Below are 10,712 nucleotides of genomic sequence, written 5' to 3'. Positions count from 1 at the left end.
TCGAAACTAAATTTTGCTGTCGAAACTGAACGCACTAGCAAGGTGAGGCTACACGTCGGTCCACTGACTTTTTCATCTCTGGTCAGTCGATTTTGCAGCCGTTGGATAAGAAATCAAGGGCCTGGGGTTCATCTTCAACCTTCACCCCCCTGAGCCGGCCAAACAGCAGCCCCCGCCGCCCACGGCCGGCGGTGCGCCGCCCCGCTCGCCCCGAAAACACTCCCCACCGCCGGTCCGCTGCCGCCCCGGCCATCCCTCTAGGCCCCCCATGCCGAGCTTTTTCTCCGGCAATCCCCACGCCACCGCCCCGCCAACGCCCCACCACCGCCGGCGACCACCGCCCCCATCCTGAACCCTAAGACAGTTAGTGGGGTACCTCTCCGGCGAGCCCCCCTCCCCGCTGCGGCTGGTTCTTCCTTCACCCCGGCGGCATCAGAGTGAAGTGTAGCTAAATCGGAGCAGCATCGCAAGCAAGAGCAAGAGCGAGAGCAGCAACGTGAGCAAGAGCAATAGCAAGAGCAGACCAGGCAGGAGACCGAGAGCAAGAGTAGAGCAGCAGCGCGAGCGAGAGCTAAAGCAGCAGCAAGTCCTACTGATGTGGACGTCGCCGCCGAGGGAGTGACGCCGTGGAGGAAGTGGCCGGCGACGCCGCCGTGGATGGAGCCGTGCCGTGTCGGCTCGGGACCGAGCGCCGGTAGCACCGTGAGATCGAATCAAGAAGAAAATGCGGCGATTAGTGTACAACCTCTTTGGTGGCACCAATTAGGCCGCAAATTCATTCGAGGAAACGGTGATGATGATGCTCTTCCGGTGATGCGGGTGAAGACGGTGGTGTGGGAATGGAGGTGGTGCAAAAGACGAGGGGAACGTCGGGGCAGCTCCTTGGAGGTGGAGGACGGTGTGGCTGAACCGTCGGGACGATGAGATCGATGATGGATCCTCATCCAGTACGGTGGATGAGGGACGTCGAGGTGTTGCTGTGGACGACGTCGTTGGGGAAGAGGCTCCGACTGGGCGGCGAACGGAGCAGGGTGTGGGGTTTCATCGCGGGTTTTCGCAGCCTCGGTGTACGAATGGGTGGGCGGATGGGATGGCAGTGGGGAACCATGGCTTAGAGACGCGCTTGTCCAAAATGTGGGGTAAGTTATGAAAGTACCCCCACCGATTTGAGGCAGTTCTTTTGGTTTAGGGGTACCGCGGGCATTTCGCGTGTCGGGATTTCAGGGAGGTGGGAGTTTTCGTGTGCATTGTAATTTCAGAATAGCAAGGCGTGGGTTGAGATGGAGGGAGTTGTCGGAGCACAACGAGACAAAGATATATCTTAAATATTTTGGGCTAACAAGGCGCGGGTTGAAGAGGCGGGAGTTTCGCAGCACAATAGACAGAGATGCTAGCTTGAATTTTCGGCATAACAAGGCGCGGCTTGAAATTTCGGAAGAACAAGCTTAACGTGTACCCAAAAAAAGACAATTTGCACCTCAACACGCACAACAGACACACAAACAGCATTTAGACTAGAGTAAGGTGCACGTGCATTGCACGCATGAGATTTGGCAACCAAATTATGAATAAATACCACATTATAGCATGCAAGATTTGAGTCATATATGCATGATGTAGATGTTCGTTTAATTCTTATAGTTCATTTCATTCAAAATCATCTAGTTTTATAAGAAGGCTAATCTACTTTAAGATTCATGGAATTGTGCAAGGTAAGACATAAAGTAAAAACAAATAATGGCAAATGATGTAGAAAAACATTTGGGCAATTCTGATACGGAAGATTCTAGAACAAATAAGAAGTGTTTGTGTTTTGATGTTTGTGCGTTATGCTTAAGTTCAACCATGGAGTCTTCTAGATTATACATGTGGTGAAATCTGGTGGAATCTAGATGATATCCAACGGCCAGTAGTGCTCAAATTTGCCATCTTTCGACCATCGGATTCGCCTCATCCAACGACCATCTTTCAAAGTTAAAGTTACCTGCACACAATATAAAAAATATATAAAATATAATATATATATAGGGGTATAGATATAGATATGTGATGCAAAAGCCGCCCATCATCTCCAATTAGAATAGCGTGTCCATGCACGGATGCGACGTGGCCAAATGATGTCTGTCATCGGTATCTCAAATTCAAATCGGTCTGACCTTATTCAATGTGTATACATTACAACATGCTCGTTTGCAAACCACACCGTGCAGATCTCCTTTATATTCATGCATGCATGGGTTTCAAACATCAGGATCTCTTATTCAAATATTTCAATTCAACTTTACATTGATTGTGACCTCACCTATTCAGCTATTCTTTTACACCCACACAGTAGTCTTCTCTTTATAATTGTACCACTAACTTTCGCTCGTGCATGCATGCACACACACTACCAGTCGGCATTATCCATCGCACGCATGCAATCTTTTTCTTCAGGTCAGTCTCCCATGAAGGCACACACCAACACACATCCTCCTCTCCATCATATCGGGCATTCTTTATCTCTCACGCGTGCATGCGCAACGATCGATGTTCCTCTATGTATGTGTGTATATAGCTAGGTCTTTCATAGTTTTCCACACAAACTGATCAATCGATATATCCAGTGAGGTCTCACCCTCTTTCCCACGTCCACATCGATCAATCTATACCTCTCTATATAGGATTAACATATATAGCTAATACATCACATTAATTATGTATCCAACGCCCCCCTCTCATCATCCATGCCTTCCGCTTCATCTCTCAGACGCGTGCACAATGGCGAAGACAGGGGCAGTAAGGGCCCTGCCCCCCTCCCCCCCTAACATCACTATATATCAAGGCTAATATGAATGTGATCATTAGACAATTTATGCTAAAAAGGTTTAAGTTCATGAATTGACCCTCCTCATAAAGGATTAGCAATGCTTGCCCCCCTAGCTCATTTATTTTTCATGGCTCCGCCACTGCGCGCATCAGCGCATGTGTTCACCCTCTCTCTCTAAATATCGATCACGCACTTGTGCATTCCTTCATAGTCTCCCTCCACTCGGCCCCTCGCACCATCTTCTAGCCCCCCACCGGATTTTACCACATGTACAATCTACAGACTCCATGGTTGAACTTAAGCATAATGCACAAACCTCAAAACAACAGTGGTTCTCTTTTGTTCTAGAATCTTCCATATCATAACTGCCCAAACTTTTTTCTAGTTGAATTGACATTATTTGTTTTTACTTTATGCTTTACAACGCACAATTTCATGAATCATAAAATAGATTAAGGGCTTCTTTGATTCAAAGGATCCTCAAAGGAATTATGGAGGATTCTAATCATTAGGAATTTTTCCTATCTTGGTTGTTTGATTCGTAGGATTGTAAACCATAGGAATTTTTCCATATGATTCATTTGCACTAGATTTCATATGAAACATCCAATCCACTCAAAACTCTTTGAAAGAATTCTGCGTTTTTTCTATGCACAATCAAACACTCGTACAATCCTGTAGGATTCAAGACGACATTCCACTATAATCCCATGTTTTTCCTATTCCCGCCTTCTTAGCTTTTTTATAAAAACTAATTGATTTTGAATGAGATAACTATAAGAATTAAACGAAGGGCTACATCAGGCATATATGACTCGAAGCTTACATGCTATAGTGTGGTATTTATTCATAATTTGATTGCAAAATCTGATGCGTGCAATGCATGTGTACCTTACTAGTACTTCGAGTATGTGCAAAACACGTAAATTAGAATACCAATGGCACGCTACACAGTGTCTCTCTTACAGTTCATGAAGCCACGTGGCACATGTGTAGGCGTTGTGCGACCTCCTTGCGTGGATTGATCATAGTGACGTGCTGCTGGTTCCAGAAGAATGTACTCGTCCTCCCTGAGCCATACTGGCGGTACATGCACGAAGCGAAGATGTGCATGCACGCCATGCACGCACTCATTCCTCGCACGCACACGCGGGTACATGAGCGGACGCAATTTTGTACCAAGATCCACCCCATGTGATAATTTGACGCGTGTAAAGTCATTCACTTCATTGATGGTCAATTAATACAGCGCATGCAAATTGAGTGGACGTGAGGGCGGAAGAAAGACATTTTTACTCCACTGCGCACATGCGAGTAGTTAAATCGTGGGTTGCTAGTAGTACTTCCATTGGTCTCCTTCGTATTTTGTGCCAATTTTTGACAGTAACATAATATTTACGCATTTCAGCAGTGTAGTATTTGAAATTTATGTTCCGCTAAACTCACCGGGAGCCGTTTCGGGCCTCGAAACCAAAACCATCAATTAATCTTTACCTTGTTCCCATCACATTCGAAAGCCTGCTCACACCTACTAGTAATATGTACCAAACCTGAATGTGTTCCCACTATGCAGGTATTAGTACTAGTGCTAGTACTTAGGTTATAAAAGGGGGAACTACCTAACTGAAAATCACTCTACCTTTCCTCCTCATAAGTGCTTCTTCTTCGTCCGTCGTTGCCATGGCCGGTGAGCAGAGCTCTAGGTCGAGAACTACTCATAACAAGGGAGCGGCAACCAAGGCTGCGGAAAAAAAAGAGGGCTCGCCGCCACGCAGAGACCTCGAAAGATCTCTCACGGGCAGGCGATGGCTCCCGGGAGCGCCCTAGCCGTGGAGGCAAACATGCCGAGCCGGCAGAGCTGGAATCATTATCCCTCGACGACATGCCCGATCAGCTCAATTAGCAGAAGGAGTTCATCCAAGGCTTGATGGAGTTGTTGAAGGAGAGCCTCGACGACATGCCCGCTAAGCTCAATCAGTAGGGGGAGTTGACCGCCGGCTTGGTGATGCTGCTGAAGAAGAGCATTGCCTCGGAGAAGAAGGCGACCGGCGAAATCCTGCGACTTCGGGAGGACAATGCGAAGCTCTGCCACGAGATCGACCTGTTGAAGGAGAAGAATGCCGGCTGGAAGAAGCTGCATGAGAATAGTAGTTCCTCGATGAAGATGCTACAGGCCCTTGCCATGGAATAGAAGGAAGAGTTGGCGAAGATCCGCATCGAGCACCCGGCCGCTGTCAAGGTACATAATATGGTCGTGGAATAGATGATGAAGGCTCGCGTCGAGAAATACCGCGTCATGGACACAATGATGAAGATGGCGGAGGAGACGCGCAAGGAGATGGAGGTCGTGGAGGCGATGAAGAAGCAGTTACGACTCTGCGGCGAATTAGATCATTTGGGGTGATAATCTTCCTTCTTCTTTTGCTCCTGTGTTTCATCTTTTGCTTCAGGTGTTTCGCCGCACGTGTCATGTTCTCTGCGAGGCATGAATAGAACAATGTTTTTTGAGGGAATGAATAGAACAATGCTAACAATGAGATGACTAGCAAATTAGATCATTTTTATCACCATATGGCACTTGGCTGCCGTGTTTCATGCTCCTCCGTCGCAGTACTACTCCAGTGGAAAACTTGAGTATACCGCACGGTTCTTTGCTCCTCCTCAATCAGGTCGTCGGCGCATTTATACGAGCAGTCAAATCACAAGGCCCCGCCTTCCAGCAGTAATGAGTCGTCAAATCACAAAGGCCCTCGCCTCTCGTGAAACCGACCAAGCTAGACTGCCCCGCACTCTAGCCTTTTAAAAATGTATACTTTTGTACAACAGTAGTATCAATGGATTGCGCCATGGAGCAAAACTTGAAATTAAAAAAAGGTGGTACATATAGAGAGCGCTCGTCGCCAAATTATGCATATACTACTATTAAAAAGGCTAGTCACAATAATGGTGTCCAGCACAACCCATTCCTCAAATAAAACTAAGAGGGTGCTTGGATACGTTTTAGTCCCATGACTAAAAGTAGTGGGACTAAAACATGCTAGACTCACCCATGCTTGAATCCAAATACTAAAAAGGCTAAAATCAAGTTAATGAGCATTTATTATCCTCCAAACCCTCCAATCCAGAACTTGTCTGTGTTAAAGGAGAGGAGTTAAATGAGTAGAGAGAGGACTAATCCACATTTTAGTAGGGGTACCCCTGACTAAAATTTTTTAGTCTCAAGACTAGTTTTAGCCCCTCTTTAGTCAGGGGTGCTTGGAACTTTAGCCTCTTAAAGCGACTAGTTTTAGTCAGACTAAAATAAGTCCCTTGGATCCAAGCACCCTCTAAGCATCCTGGAATTATTTGACAAAACTAAGCACCCTGAAATTCTTTGACAACTAAACTGCTGGCTATATGATGTTGGCGATATATATTGTACGTATATAATGTGAAGAAATGAGTGGTAGTACTATACCAACTAAAAGATGAAATGTAAGAAATACTAGTATGTACGTACTGAAGAGTTAAAATAACGAGAAGAAACATAACATAGTTCTGCTAGGGGCTCAGCACAACACACCCCTCAAATTAAATTAAGCACACATGAAATTAAACTTTGCAACTATTCCGGTAGACACTGCATTAGAACCACCATGAGCAACGACACTGCCACCTTACTCAGAGTCCTCGTCCACGTCCTCGACTTCGTCCTTGTCCCTGTTCCTCTTGGCCGATACTTCTTTGCTTGAACCGCACACTTGGTTGTTGCTCTTCATCCAACCCTTGTAGATATTGAAGCAAAGATAGCCATCCATTGCAGCGTAGTGGATGTGGTCTATATCTAGTAAATTCCGCTTCCATGCATGACGATGAAACGTGTAATGAGGTTTCTCCAGTTTACCGTATGAAGGATGAACCATGGCTCCTGCCAGGGTCAGCATTGAAGGCTGAGGAGAGGACACCAGCCGATTCTTCTGGAGGTCGAAGGTGTTGCCTACAACGAGGCCTATCCGATGCAGGACTTCTTTGTCGTTACCAAAGTCTATAGTAACGAATTTGACTAGGTTGCTCTCGAGGAAGTCCTTAAAATCCTGGCACTCAACGTTGGCATGGCATATGTGGTAGACCAAGTATAAGTCATGCACGCAAACCTGGATCATGGCAGGCTTCTTCCTCTCTTCTTCCTTTAGATCCTTCTCTCGTCCCAGGACTGTGATGTACTCAACATCTAGCCCAACTACCCACTCGTCATCTGAGTCTTCGAACATGCGCCTGAAGCGAGAAAGGCATCCTTTCACCGTCACGGAAGAACGGGTGTAGATGACGTCGAACTCATCACCGGTGATGGTTCTAACCTTGTACTCACCGCCGATCGTGGAGATTTCGGACGCCATGGATTTGGGAGGAGGGTTAGGATTAGTGGAACTGCCGTAATGTGAATGGACGGGACGACTAGGAGCGAACTGCCGTAGTATTGAAGGACGTGCGGGGACGAGTAGGAGCGAACTACCAGCGTGCGAACGATAGGGTAGTGGCTTTCCATTCTCCCATGATACAGGCTTCCGAGAGCACTTGTATCTTAGATCAAAGGATTGCATGGCGTGATTCTAGACCTATGGGTGAATATCCTATCCTGGAGGGTTATTTTGCAAATTTTCAGCAACTTAGCATGCGACCGTTTGATCTCAAATCCAAGGGCTGCTAGTAGCCCGTATCATGGTCACGCCTACCATGACCGTCGCATCGCTCGCACGGTCGCGCCCTTGGAGATTTAACACGGTGCGTTAGGCTCTCTGATGTTGGCATGTCATACATAGTCATCACTTAGTCACTCATACTACACCAAAGTTGGCTATAAGTGTATTTTTTACTTCTCTCTACCTCTTTCTTCGTACTCAAGGAAGAAACGGTACTAAGCGCGTGTATTTATTGCATTTGCCAAGGAGTGGCCTCTTCCAATGAAATGGTGTTGCTAAGTTTGCTTCATTTAATTAGCTATAGACTCAAAATTGTCTTTTCACCTAGGTACACGCGCTTAGCACCATTTCTTCCTTGGGTCACCAAACTAGCCTCTCTCTTCTTGATTAACTTGCCACATCAGACTTTATGCTTATGTGGCAAGCTTAAGCACCTGTAGGAGCAAGTAAAAGTAAGTACAATAGTGCGCTTTACATGGCATTTTTGCATATGTGGAGGAAAGAGAGGCAAGGAAAAAGTGGAGAAGTGCGCCCTCATGCAAGAGCCAGCCTCTACTACATGGTGGAGCATTGGGAGAGGCACCTGTATGGAGGTGGTCAGGAATCTGGGAGACTCACGCCGGTCGTAGCGCCGCAGTTAAAATGATAATGGCAAGTCAAATCACGGGGCCCCCCTGTCCAGCAGTAACTCGCTGTCAAATCACACAGCCCTACGTTTGCAGCAGCCTACTCCCTCGTCTTCTCGCGTCTCTGTCGAACCGACTAGGCGGAACTGCCCCGCCGCCTACCGCGCAGGAAAAGCCCCGCCCTCGACTTTTAAATAGTATACAGTATACTAATTTTGTATCCATGGATTGCGCCCGCGCCATTGAGCAAAGCGTCTAGAAAACAGAGGAGAGACGGTGGTCTTGCAATAGAGAAGAGGAAGAGGCGAGACGGTGGTTTTGGCACTACAAGAAATGTGTTAATCCATAACGGATTTCTGATGATATTCACAAAATCTGTCATGACCTATGACGGATTTGTCTGGTTCGTCATGAGATTCGTCACGGATTAATGAGATGAGAACAAACCAAATGATAATGGCGCCCTTACGATGGACCGTCACGGATTCCGTCACAAATCGACCAGTTGTACACCAAACAAACTGTCATGGATGGCTCATGCTGATGTTTCATGCGTGTTCGACCGACCTATGTCAGCCTTAGTTTTTTTTAGTTGTTCGACCCGTCACGGACGCCCTTCTAGTGCTTTTTTAGGAAAACAGAATGTTGCTGTTGCGTGTCCTGATGTTGCTTTTTTAGGGAAAAAATAGGATTGCTGCTGCCCTGTCGTCCCAATGTTGGGCTCCTCTAAGTCTTTTTTTTCTACAGAAAAATGTGACGGGCCTTCTTGTGTTTTTTTAGGATAACGGAATGTTGTTGTTGTGTGTCCCAACGTCGCTCTTTTTAGGGGGGAGGACTGTTGTTGCTGTGTCGTCCCGACGTTGGGCCGTGCTAAGTTTTTTTTACAAAGAGAAAAAACTGTATGATTTCTTTAATAAATCTTTATCTTTAAATTAAAAGAAAAGGAGAAGCAGCTTGAAGGCATCGAACTGATCTCACGCTTATATATGAGAAAATTTCACTCACGGTTCCTAAACTTGAGCCGGTGCTAAAGTACACAGTCCCTCAACTTGGCATGGGGATGGGGTTAACACACCTTTTCAAATACGGTTGTATGTACGTACATTGTTGAGCTCTCATATGGTTGACCGGTCAATCAGCACGTGGCGATAACTGTGTTGACAGCGTGGCGTTATATTTTGCATAAAAATCCCTGCATGCAAGGGCCAACCTGTCTGGTGTGGGATAGGTAGCCTTCGCGCGCCGACCACCACGTCAAAGCGACCGTCTAGCTATAGCTCAGACGTACGTTCTTTTGTACTACTAGACACGCTGGGCAAAATGGCCCCTGCGAGAGATATTTTTTACATACGTAGCTCGCGCGCGCTAAGTACTCCGCCACAGCGTTGCTCACGTCATAGTTTAGAAATTTGTTCTTTTATACTAGTTCAGAGACGTCCTGCTCATTTCCTTTTTTTTATGTGTTTCTTTTGTTTCCGATTTCTTTTATATTTTTTTAGATCATGGGTATTCTAAGGATTTTTTTCATTTTTGTACATTTCTATTTTATATAGGTTATAAATTGTGTATGTTTTCTCAATACAATTGACTTTTTTAAAATTTACATTAAAAGATTTAGTATGCGATATTTTTCTGTAAATACACACTAAATATTATTGTATCAGTACACACTGAGCAATATTGTGTAATATATAATGGACACTTTTGTTATATACATTGAACATTTAAATGTTCGTCATGCATTTAAAAAATTTGTAAATGCATTCAAAATTTACAATGTTCAGTGTGTATTTTTTTTAAATGTTCAAAATTCCAAATGTATTTTTCAGATGTTCAAAATTGTAAATGTATTTTTTTAAATGTTCGTCATGCATTCAAAAAGTTGTAAATCCATTCAAAATTGACAATGTTCAGTGCGGATTTTTTAAAATGTCCAACGCATTCAAAATTGTTCAAAAAGTTGTAAATCCATTCAAAGTTGACAATGTTGAAAATTGTACTTGCGTTCAAAAAATTAAAATGTGTATTTCAAAAAATGTTTAACCTTTATTGACTTACCTATATATCAAAATGGCATAATCTCAGGTAAGCACACATGGAAAATATTAAATAATCTGAAAAATTATTGAAACTCCTACAAAACAAACTCTAGACACGCTGGGCAAAATGGCCTCTGCGAGAGATATTTTTTATGTCCATCGCTCGCGCGTGCTGAGTACTCCGCCACAACGTTGCTCGCGTCATAGTTTACGAATTTGTTCTTTTATACTAGTTCAGAGACGTCCTAGCTCATTTCCCAATTTTTTATGTGTTTCTTTTGTTTCGGATTTCTTTTATAATTTTTTTAGATCTGGGGTATTCTAAGGATTTTTTTCATTTTGTACATTTCTTTTTTATAAACGGTGTATGGTTTTCTCAATACAATTGACATTTTTTTATATTTACACTAAACTTTTTCGTATGCGATATTTTTCTGTAAATACACACTGAATATTATTGTATCAGTACACACTGAGCATTATTGTGTAATATACGATGAACAATTTCGTTATATACATTGATCATTTAAATGTTCGTCATGCATTCAAAAATTTGTAA

The sequence above is a fragment of the Triticum dicoccoides genome, chromosome 6A (genome assembly GCF_002162155.2).
Source record: "Triticum dicoccoides isolate Atlit2015 ecotype Zavitan chromosome 6A, WEW_v2.0, whole genome shotgun sequence".
NCBI lineage: Eukaryota > Viridiplantae > Streptophyta > Magnoliopsida > Poales > Poaceae > Triticum > Triticum dicoccoides.
Note: the sequence above shows the minus strand (reverse complement) of the source record.